This window comes from Mandrillus leucophaeus, unplaced genomic scaffold, assembly GCF_000951045.1.
Source record: "Mandrillus leucophaeus isolate KB7577 unplaced genomic scaffold, Mleu.le_1.0 Scaffold489, whole genome shotgun sequence".
NCBI lineage: Eukaryota > Metazoa > Chordata > Mammalia > Primates > Cercopithecidae > Mandrillus > Mandrillus leucophaeus.
In genome coordinates, this window is record NW_012105242.1 from 157613 (window position 1) to 167568 (window position 9956).

General features: G+C 48.4%; 2 long non-coding RNA genes across 2 annotated transcripts in view; one reads left to right on the plus strand and one right to left on the minus strand.

The window, feature by feature from the left end:
- Positions 1–7248, plus strand: part of LOC105550483 — a 14475-nt gene extending 7227 nt beyond the window's left edge. Inside the window, exon 3 of the long non-coding RNA XR_001007733.1 lies at positions 6561–7248. This is a non-coding gene — a long non-coding RNA (uncharacterized LOC105550483). The remainder of the gene's footprint in view (positions 1–6560) is intronic.
- Positions 3044–4131, minus strand: LOC105550482. The gene is made up of 2 exons (XR_001007732.1): positions 3837–4131; positions 3044–3375 (listed from the first exon to the last, which is right to left on the minus strand). It is a non-coding gene; the product is annotated as an uncharacterized LOC105550482 (long non-coding RNA).
- Positions 7249–9956: the final 2708 nt, after the last annotated feature.

The window sequence follows — 9956 nt, forward strand, 5'->3', positions numbered from 1 at the left end:
AAAAAAAAAAAAAAAAAATCCATTTAGGAAATGGGCAAAAGACATGAATAGCTATTTCACCAGTGGTGATATCTGAATGGCAAGTACACAAAAATATGTTCAGCATCATTATCCATAAGGAAAATGCAAATTAAAATCACTAAATACCCACATGAAAGTGGCTAAAATAAAAAATAGTGATAACAGTAAATGATGGCAAGGGTATAGAAAACTTGTATTGCTCATACAAAACACTGCTGATACACAGATGCTCTGGAAAACAGTTCAGCAGTTTCTTCCAAAAATTAGACACGTGCTGACCATATAACCCAGCATTTGCCCTCTTGGGCATTTGTCCCAGAGAAATGAAAACTTGTATTCAGACAAAAATTTACATACAAATAATCATAGCAACTTTACTGATAATAGCGAAAACTTGGAAAACAACCCAAATGTACTTTAATGAATGAGTTGAATAAACTGGTGCGTCTCTACTATGAAATACTATTCTGCAATGAAAAGGAGCAAACTATTAATACCTGTGACGGCAAGATGGCTCTCCAGAGAATTAAGCTCAGTGAAAAAAACCGATCTCAAAAGGTTATGCACCATATGATCTCACTTAGATATCTTTATTTATTTATTTATTTATTTATTTATTTATTTATTTGAGGCTGAATCTTCTTCTATACCCAGGCTGGAGTTCAGTGGTGCAATCTCGGCTCACTGCAACCTCCACCTCCCAGGTTCAAGCAATTCTCCTGCCTCAGCCACCCAAGTAGCTGGGATTGCAGGCGCCCACCACCACGCCTGGCTAATTTTTTTGGATTTTTAGTAGAGACGGGGTTTCACCATGTTAACCAGGATGGTCTCAATCTCCTGACCTCATGATCCACCCGCCTCGGCCTCCCAAAGTGCTGGGATTATAGGCGTGAGCCACCACGCCCGGCCAGAACTGTTTTGAATCTTAATGGTGGTGGTCACACAAATCTAAACACATAATAAACTTTCAAAGAACTAAACACACACTAATTAGTGCATATGAAACTGGTGCAACCTGGGTCAGATAGATGGATTGTATCAGAGTCAATATTCTGCTTGTGAAACTTTACTATAATTAGGAAGATGGTATTACTGGGAGGAAATGAGTGAAGTGCAGGTGAGATTTTCCGTATTTCTTACCATCACGTGTGAATCTAAAATTAACCAAATTGCACTAAATTTTTTGTGGATCCATGAATTAATGTGGGAAACCCATTTCCTGAACTGCACAAAGGCAATTAAACAAAATATATTACACATTAGAAATCAGTTCCTTTTGGTACTGTGATTTTTTTCAAACAGGAAAACGTAGCGGGGGTGGGGGTTGGGGAGGCTTTGGAATTAATATATAATTAGATTTTTAGCCAGGTAGAAAGCTGAAACAAAATAAACTTGACTCTAAGTAATTAAAAATTTTAATGTGCATATGAATCACCTGGGTAATCTTGTTTAAAAAAGAAAAGCAGATTCTGATTCAGTAAGCCTTGAGTATTACCTTGAGTATTCTGTATTTCTAATGAACTGATATTGCTGGTTCATGGACCCCATTTTAGGTAGCAATAAAATAAGCCACTTTTAGTTGCATATTCCGTTAGTTGCTGCCAAAAGCATCCTCTTTTGACCATTTGCATATTAGCCCTACCCACTGGATGGAGCCCAGAGTCTTATCTTCCCACCAATCAGATTCACCCTCCACCTGTGGGAGGAGCCAAGAGACAAGTATGTGGGGAGAAGACCGTCCTTTTTCCGAAAGGCAAGAGCGCTTCCCTGTGTTGTGAGCCTGGGTGAGAGAGAGACCGAGGAGGATGGAGGTAGAGCAGATGGCAGGGACAGATGCTGATTTGGGGATGTCTGGGTCTTTGGTTGCCTCTTTATGGTCTGTTTGTGAAACCCAGATGCCCTTTCAGTGGGAAGCAATTCTGCCGTGTTTATTTTCTGGGGGGGAAGAAGCCACAAAACCCAAATATTTATATCCGTTGCGCAGTCTTCTCCAGTTTCCAGGCACGTCTTCCTTTTCTATATCTTGGAGAACATTTCAAGCCTCCTGGAATTTTTCTTCAAGGAGAGGCTTCAGGGCCACTGCTGCAGGGTGACTCACTGAGCCGCCAGGAGGCCTGGGCTTCCTTCCTGGAAATCAGGGATCCCATGTGGGCCTCTCAGACCCAGCTCTCCTGTGAAGTTGAGAGCTTCCAGCCGGTCTTCTAGGGAGGGCAAGAGGTGGCGGGAATATTGGAAATGGCTCTGCCCCTCACATTCTGTGTGTCCTTGAGTGAATGATCTGGCCTCTCTGAACACCAGTTTCTTCCCCTGCGAAAGGTGGGAGTTGCAGCAGGTGATTTCTTAGGATCCTGCCTGCTCTAAGTGTTTCATGGTCTCCAAATTCTCATCAACAGGACTTAGCTCAGGTCTGTGCTCTCCATCTTGGCTGCATATTTGAGTCACCTGAGGGACACTAAAGATTCCAAACCCAGATGTTCTGATCTGATAGATCTGGGGTCCAATGTGGGCGTCAGGAATCTTTAAAACTTCCCAGGTGTCCCTAACATACAGCCAGGGTTGAAAGCCACTGGGCTATACCTGATTTTACAGAAGAGGAAACTGGGCTCCCATCTCTGGTCAGCAGGTCAGCCTCAGGTGGAATCCAGTGAATCCCAATTGCAGGTGTGGGACCTCACAGCCACCCTCTGCCAAGGACCTGGGGAACATTGCACCTTTCCATTCTTCAACAATCTTCTCCTCCATCTCTTTCCCTCTCTGCCCCATCCCTCTCTCCAATGAGCTTAATCTTTCTCAAGTAGCTCCTGCCCCTGTCCTGTGAAAGTCCCTGCCAGGAGGAGTGGCCACACCTGTTTGCCTCCTTGAACTAGGAAGGAAGGAGGGAAATACAGGCAGAGATATGCAGAACTCAGGGTCTCCCACATCACTCTGCCTCCCACCCAAAGCACCTTGCTCCAGGTTTGTCATAGGACAAGGGGAAGCTGCTGTGAGGACACTGAGGGTGATGGGAAAGTTCAAAAAGGAAGAGGAGAGAAATAGCACATCTGTATTTAGACATTATCCCTGGATGCTTCTTTGCATGTTGGGAAAGGCTCACTACAATCTAGTCATGTTTAGCCCTTTAGGAGCCCTGGGGTAGTGAGTCCAGGGCCAGCCCTGGGGGTTTTTCTCCCAGCCCCTTTTCAAAGTCATGTTGACCTTGGAGCGTCTCCTGCCCCAGGAGAGCGCTACAGCTGCTGCAGACATAATGAGATGCTTCTGTACGTGGGCCCAGCTTCACTCTTCTGTGCTCCTGATGATGGAGGACAGAAAGTGGCTCTTCCTTCCTGGCAAGCATTTCCAGTCTCTGAAGACTCTCTGGGGAAAGAGCACCAAGGGGGAGAGGCTTCCTAAGTCCCTTCACTGGGGGCTTATCTGTGGCCCACGTTCCTGGAGAGACATACATTTCATCAGTCACTTTCCATCTCACGCCACTCTCCCTCTTCCTCTCCGCAAGCTTACACTGCAGCCCCATGGAATTACACACAGTGCCTTGCATATGCCAAGGTTCTTCCACCTCTAGTCATGCTGGTTCCTGTCCTGGAACCCCCTTCCTAACTCGATCCTGCTGAGCAGCCTGGGATCTGTGTACGGGACACCCCTCAGAGTCACCCACACACAGGGGAAGCTGGGGTTTTATTCCCCGCCCCTCAGTCACGGGTGCAGGCCTGCTCCTGGGGCACTCGCCCCCCAGCATCTCCAATGCCAGGCAGCCCAGAGAGCCACTCTCCTGTCCAAGGAACCCTTAGAGAACATTCCCAAGAGGAGCGAATGTCCACCCTGTGTGGCGTCCTCCTGGGGCGCTCCTTCTGGGGGGGACCCCAGCCCCTCCTGCCCTTCCACCCAGAATCCTCCTGTCTCATGGGTGAAAACTGGAGCCCAGGTTGGAGCTCTGCTGTGTCTCTCAGACTCTAGTGAGTGTCAGAATCCTCTGGAGGCCTTGTTAAAACTCCGATGGCCGGGCCCACCCTGAGGTTCTGATTCGGGAGGTCTCAGCAGAGCCTGAGAGCTGGCTTTCCCAGCAGGGTCCCGGGGTGCTGATGCTGCTGCCCCTAGGACCACCCCGAGAGCCCTGGCTCTCCACCGGAGCCTGCCCACCTGGATACAGTGACCACAGGCCACGGGTCACCCCTCACTGCTTCACTCCACGCCCTCTCCTGTGACCTCATCTCCTCCCACCTCCCCCTCGGTCACGCGGCTTTAGCCACACCCGCCTCCCTGCCATTCGTCAGCCAGGATCACCAAGGTCTCTCCTGCCCCGGGACTTGTGCACCTGCTGTGCCTCTGCTTGGGGTGCTCTTCCCAGGGCTCGCTCGCCTCCTCAGAGAGGCCTCCTGACCCCTGACACGGCCTTGCCCTTCACCTCTATCGTCCTTTAGAACAGCCCCCACCTCCCGTACATCATGCAGTTGCCAGTTCAACTACTACTGCTTGTCCTCCGGACTCGAAAGTAACCTCGCGGTGGGCGGTGGGCAGCGGGCATTATTTTGTTCCCTGCCCTGTCCTGGCACCCAGAGCAGTGCCTGGCAGGGGTGGGTGTTCAGCACACACCTGTAAACAAGTGACTCCAATGCAGGGACCGTTCTCTCTGAGCTCTAAATCCACCTTTCTTACGTTGTAGTAACAATATTGAATGTTGTTGCATACATCATCCATTTTCTTTTCTGACTTTTAGATCATAGTGCCTTACAGAACAACTGGGCAAAAAATGGACTTTCAGACACGGCAGGTGCCCAGGTCCAGGCCCCACCCTTTGGTCCTGCAGGGACTGCACTCATTTATTTTTCTCTTTTCCGGCTCTCCACGTGCCAACAGCTCCCTGGCTTTAATTTTCATCCATTTAAGTTGAAAAAAAATCAAAACAAATGAAATGCACTTAAGAGAAAGCCTTGAGGAGTTAGCGGGCCACCTGAAGTGAATGGACTCCTTTCAGGGAGTTCTCATTTGTTGTTATCAATTATTTATTGGGCTCTGATCTCTTCCCGGCGCCACCAAGACGGGGAGGAGACAGGGTCCCTGCCCTGGGGCATCCCGAAGAAGAAGGGAGAGTTTGTGAAATGAAAAGATGTCCCACATGATAAGACAGTTACACGTCACACCTCAAGGCTGCTCTATGCTTTTATTACGTTTTTACTTTTAAGGATGTTCATTTATTTTCTGATTTAAAAAATTAATTGAAAAGTTTATAAAATATTCCTAGAAAATAGAGAAAAAATAAAATCTAACTCCAGTGTTTTTAATGCACATACAAAATCAATTTGGTTTATAAAATTAGGATTTCTTCTAAATGTTTAATTTAGTTAGTTTAGAAGTTTTGTTAATTTACTCATCAGATTCTGCCTTGAGTTTTATTCACATTATACCATGTACATTTCTTTAGGCCATTAAGCAGTCTTCAAAAGTATAAATTTCATTAGTTACAATGTATTTCATATAGATATACGATAACTGCCTTCAACAATCTTCTATTTCTGGGCAATAAATTTTTTTTCTTGTTTTTCTTTTGGTTATTATAATATTGCTTGAATATGCTTAGTTTAGAAAGCCTTGACTCACCGTTATTATCATTTCAGTTTATAATCAGGAAGAGGGAAAGCCTAACTCTAAGGCTGAAACTAAATCCTAAAGCTAGTTACACAGTCTCTCTGAGCTTTGCTGTCGTCTTCTGTCCTGTGGTAAGAATAATACTGAGGTCCTAGGGAGCTGTGAACCATATGCTGTGAGAGAACACAGCTGAGCAGCCCAGCCAGAGCCCCCTGGGGAAGCCGTCGGAGGTCAGCAGCTCCCGTCCCCTTCCCTCTTGACTCCTAAGAGTCTGAGACAGAACTTTGTCCTCCCTTCTTCCTGTCCAAAAGACATACAATGATAATGATGCTGATGGTTATTTAGTAAGAAACTTCCCAACAGTCGTCAGGAGGGGACACAGTTGCATTCTCTCCAGCGAAGATGTCAGGGTGGACAGAAATATCACCGTGATCCAAAGAGGACACAAACACTCCTGCTATTTTATTGTCACCAGGGAAAGACCAGCTCTAGGTTTGACGAATGTTTAGTGACAGTTAGTTTGCAAAAGTCAAAAAGAAACTGACATAATGATAGCCAAACAGGCTTTCTCTACATTAGAAGAGCTCAGTGGACCCTTGCATGTCTGATTAGAGAAAAACAAAACAAACAAGGAAGAGCTCCTCCAATGCACAGAGGTGCTGCTCCATTGAACTAGACCAGAAGAACTTGGGCCTGCCCCTTGGGAACAGGGGCCAACATGACATGGTGGGCAAGGACCCATTATCTGACACGAAGATGCCCTGAGGGCATTGGAAAGCACGGTGTGTCAGGAGAAGATGGCCCTGAGGGCAGATGCATTCAGGTGCTAGTGAGCGCTGCAGCATGTTGGGTCTCTAGTTTTGTATCAGTCAGCTACTCTCACAATCATGCTGTGTAACAAAACACCCCCAAACTCAGTTACAAACAGTAGTATTTATTTCTCATTCTCATGTCCACAGGTCTGATGGGGTTCATCACATCTGAGCCAGGACTGGCTTTTCTTGGCTGCAAGCTGAAAGCTGGGTCCAGGTCTGCTATACTGAGGGTCTCCCATCTTCCTTGGACCAGTGACAACCAGAGGCCTATTTCTCTCATAATGGAAGGCAGGAGAACAAGCAGGCAAGACCAGCTGTGCTAGCATATGCTGCCCCTCTGCCCACATCACACCTGCTAATGTCCCATTGGCTAAAGCAAGTCACACAAGCAAACCCGACATCAACAGGACAAGGAAACAGACTCCACCTCTAGAGGCACAAACTACAAAGTCACATGACACAGGGCATGGATTCAGGGAAGGAAGATGGAGAATGACAATAATGACCCTCAATAACACAACCTCCCACAGGTTTCCAAATCCCCATCCCAGGCATATTTCCAAGGAAATGGAATCATGGGTTCAGGGTTTTAGAGCAAGCAATTTCTGCTCGCCCAGCTTAGTTTCCACACCCTTAACACAGGGGCAATGATGTTGCATCAAATCGTATCTTAGAAGTTTGTGATGACGTTTAAACAACTAAATGCCAAAAAAGTGCTTAGGTCAGGGCCGGGTAGGAGGGGCAGAAGCCAATGGTAACAAGTAGCATCACTGTTAACCCGCAAAGTTCTGGGAATTTCCTTGAAAGTCTGATTAGAGAATCATGTCCTCAACAATTAACATTTCTTTTGTTTCTGTTTGTTTGTCTGTTTGAATCTAAGAAAATACTAATTGTCCCAGGATAGAATATTTATCTGATGAGCATATAGAAGTTAAGGGCTCCTTGGAGTCACAGTGCTGGGTTTGGGTCTCACCCCTCCTCCTACCTGCCTCTCTCAGCCTCGGTTCCTCATCTGTAGAATGGGTACATTCCCAACCTCATGTGTCTGTGGCAGTCAGGGTTAAATGGGCTAATGACTCTGAAGTGCCCCGCACAGGCCTGGCAGGTGCTGAGCAACCTTGGGCCATAGCAGGAGCACTGACTTGGGAGTCAAGAGCTGGGACCTCCGGTCCTATTCCCCAGGGATCCAGGAGAAGTCCTTTGGCTTCCCTGAGCTTCATCCACCCCACGTGCTAGTGAAGTGGCTGGACCAGTCAGGCCAAGGATGTCCCTGCGGCTGTCTAACTTCCCCTTACTCACTGCTCAGCAAACGGCAGGCGCTGGGCCTGGTCAGGCTCCCACAAAGCCCAGGCGTGGCCGTGCTCAGCTCAGGGCGGGTGTGGGGGATGCGTTTCTGCCCTCAAGGGACTGAGCTCCAGTTTCTTTCTTCACTGAGCCCTTTACTCTCTGCCTGCGGGTGGTTATTTCAGACATCTCCCGCCTGCAGGGGCCTCTTAGAGAACAAACAGGGGATCGTTCCTTCAGCTGCGGCGCAGGCTTTACTGGGCTTGTTCCTGCCTCAAGTGGCCAGATCCTCCCTGAATGGAGTCGCCCCACAGGCCCCACACCCAGAGAGGGGCAGCCAGAAGCCTCGGAGGCTCTGCTCAGCTCGCCCTGAATGTGCTCCCCGCCCTGAGTGGAGCGCTCACAGCTCCCCGCATCAAGGTTCTGTCTCCCCAAGGATCTTCCTCTTAAAAACCCTTCTTCTCCCAGATCCCACAAACCGACGTTATAAAAAACACAAACACCCAATAAACACCATGTAAACTGGTCACACACAAATAATATCCAAAAAGAAGAACTCGTATAACCACTTTAAACTATAAAACATGTCTGCTGGGATTTGTGGGAGATCATGGATCACAGCCTCCCCCTGCTCCTGCTTCAGCACCGTGAGAAATGGAAGCAGGGTTCACCCGGGGGACGGGAAAGCATCAGCTGCTGGTGATGCTCATGAGGCTGGCGGCAGGGGAAGCCCCTCGACCGCGGACACAAACAGGCGTCCTGACATGACTTCCATGAGCAGAAGCGGCCAGACAGAGCTGGAAAGCTGACCTCACAAGGCTGAGGACCGGCCTTGAGCTCTGCCTGACTGCAGAGAAGGAAAGTTCTCTTCTTGCAACCTCAAACCTTCCAGGTAAGAACCGAACGAAATCCGGCCTTTGTGTTCTCTCCACCATCTCCCAGCTCACCCACCCAGCAGCTCAGCACCTGTGAAATCCGTCTCCCGATGCACACTTGCTAGCCAGGTGGGTGTAAGCACAACGATGGGAAACAGCGGGAGTCCCCTGAGTGCAGACTCAGGAGTGAACCTGCCTGAAGAGTGGCATCTAACGCACACGCTGTGGTCAACTCCACTCCACTCTGGGTCCCAGGAATAGGAGCAAATGTGTATTTAGCTTGCAGGGCAGGTGTTTCATCCACATTATTGCAGGAACAGATGAATTTAACTAAAAGAACAGCACAGTGAGCACCTCTTCCAGAGATGCCTCCCTCTAGGAACATGACACCGAGATGATCAAGATTCTAAAAGGGCGATCGAATTACTCTCTGAAAATGAAACTGCTCAGACAGAATGACAATTAAATTAATAACAACGAAGACAATGCCCAGATTTCATCTCAGCTCACAGCCCTCCTGTATGCTGTGTGATCGGGTTCTTGGGGATGACTCCAGATGCAGGGAAGAGTCAGGATTTATCCACAAGGGTGAGCTGACTGTCAGCATGAGGGTCCCCTACAGTGGAGCTTGCCAAGGTCCGTGGGTCCCAGGGGACCCGTTCCAGGGCTAACAGATGAAGCATGGAAATGCTGTGTGGAGTGAGCTGAGCAGCCGTTCTCAGGAGAAAACAGACAAATCCTCCTGCATCCTGGTGAACCAGCTTTGTGGCCTGTTTTACGTCATCTTTGCTGAGCTCCACCGGGTCACCCCTCCTGCTGGCTTTGTGATACTGACATTTCAGGCACCGGCGCAGATACATTGGCCTTCCTGGCTGGGATTCCACAGGTGGAGTGAGCAGTGCTGGCTTGGAGGAGCCGTGGCTGCACAGGGCCTGTGCTCTCAGCTGATCAGTGCCTGTCCTGACCCCAAAGGGCCCTCGCAGTACTGTTTGAAATTGCTCTTGCCATCTTTGGAACAGATTCCTCAGTACGTTTCAGACCCATTGTTGTGACTTTGGTTTCAATCCAGGGACACAGCTTGGCCAACAGACCGTCTCAACAACATCTATGATCGCTCTTTCCCAGAGACAGCATCTCAGACACCGATGCTGAAAGAGAAACAGCAGCCTGTCCCCAGGTGGCAGGAAATAGTCCATTTGAACGGCAATTTCATAAGTGGCAGATGATTTTTATTGTAATTTTCTGGTGAGCCGATTAAGTGGAGGCAGAGTCAGTTCTGAGGCATCAATGTCTTTAATAACTCGGGGAGACCGAGGCCGTGCTCAGCAGGAACACCGAGTCCATGGAAAACAGGCCCTGGGCCTGCTGGTGTGCATAATTC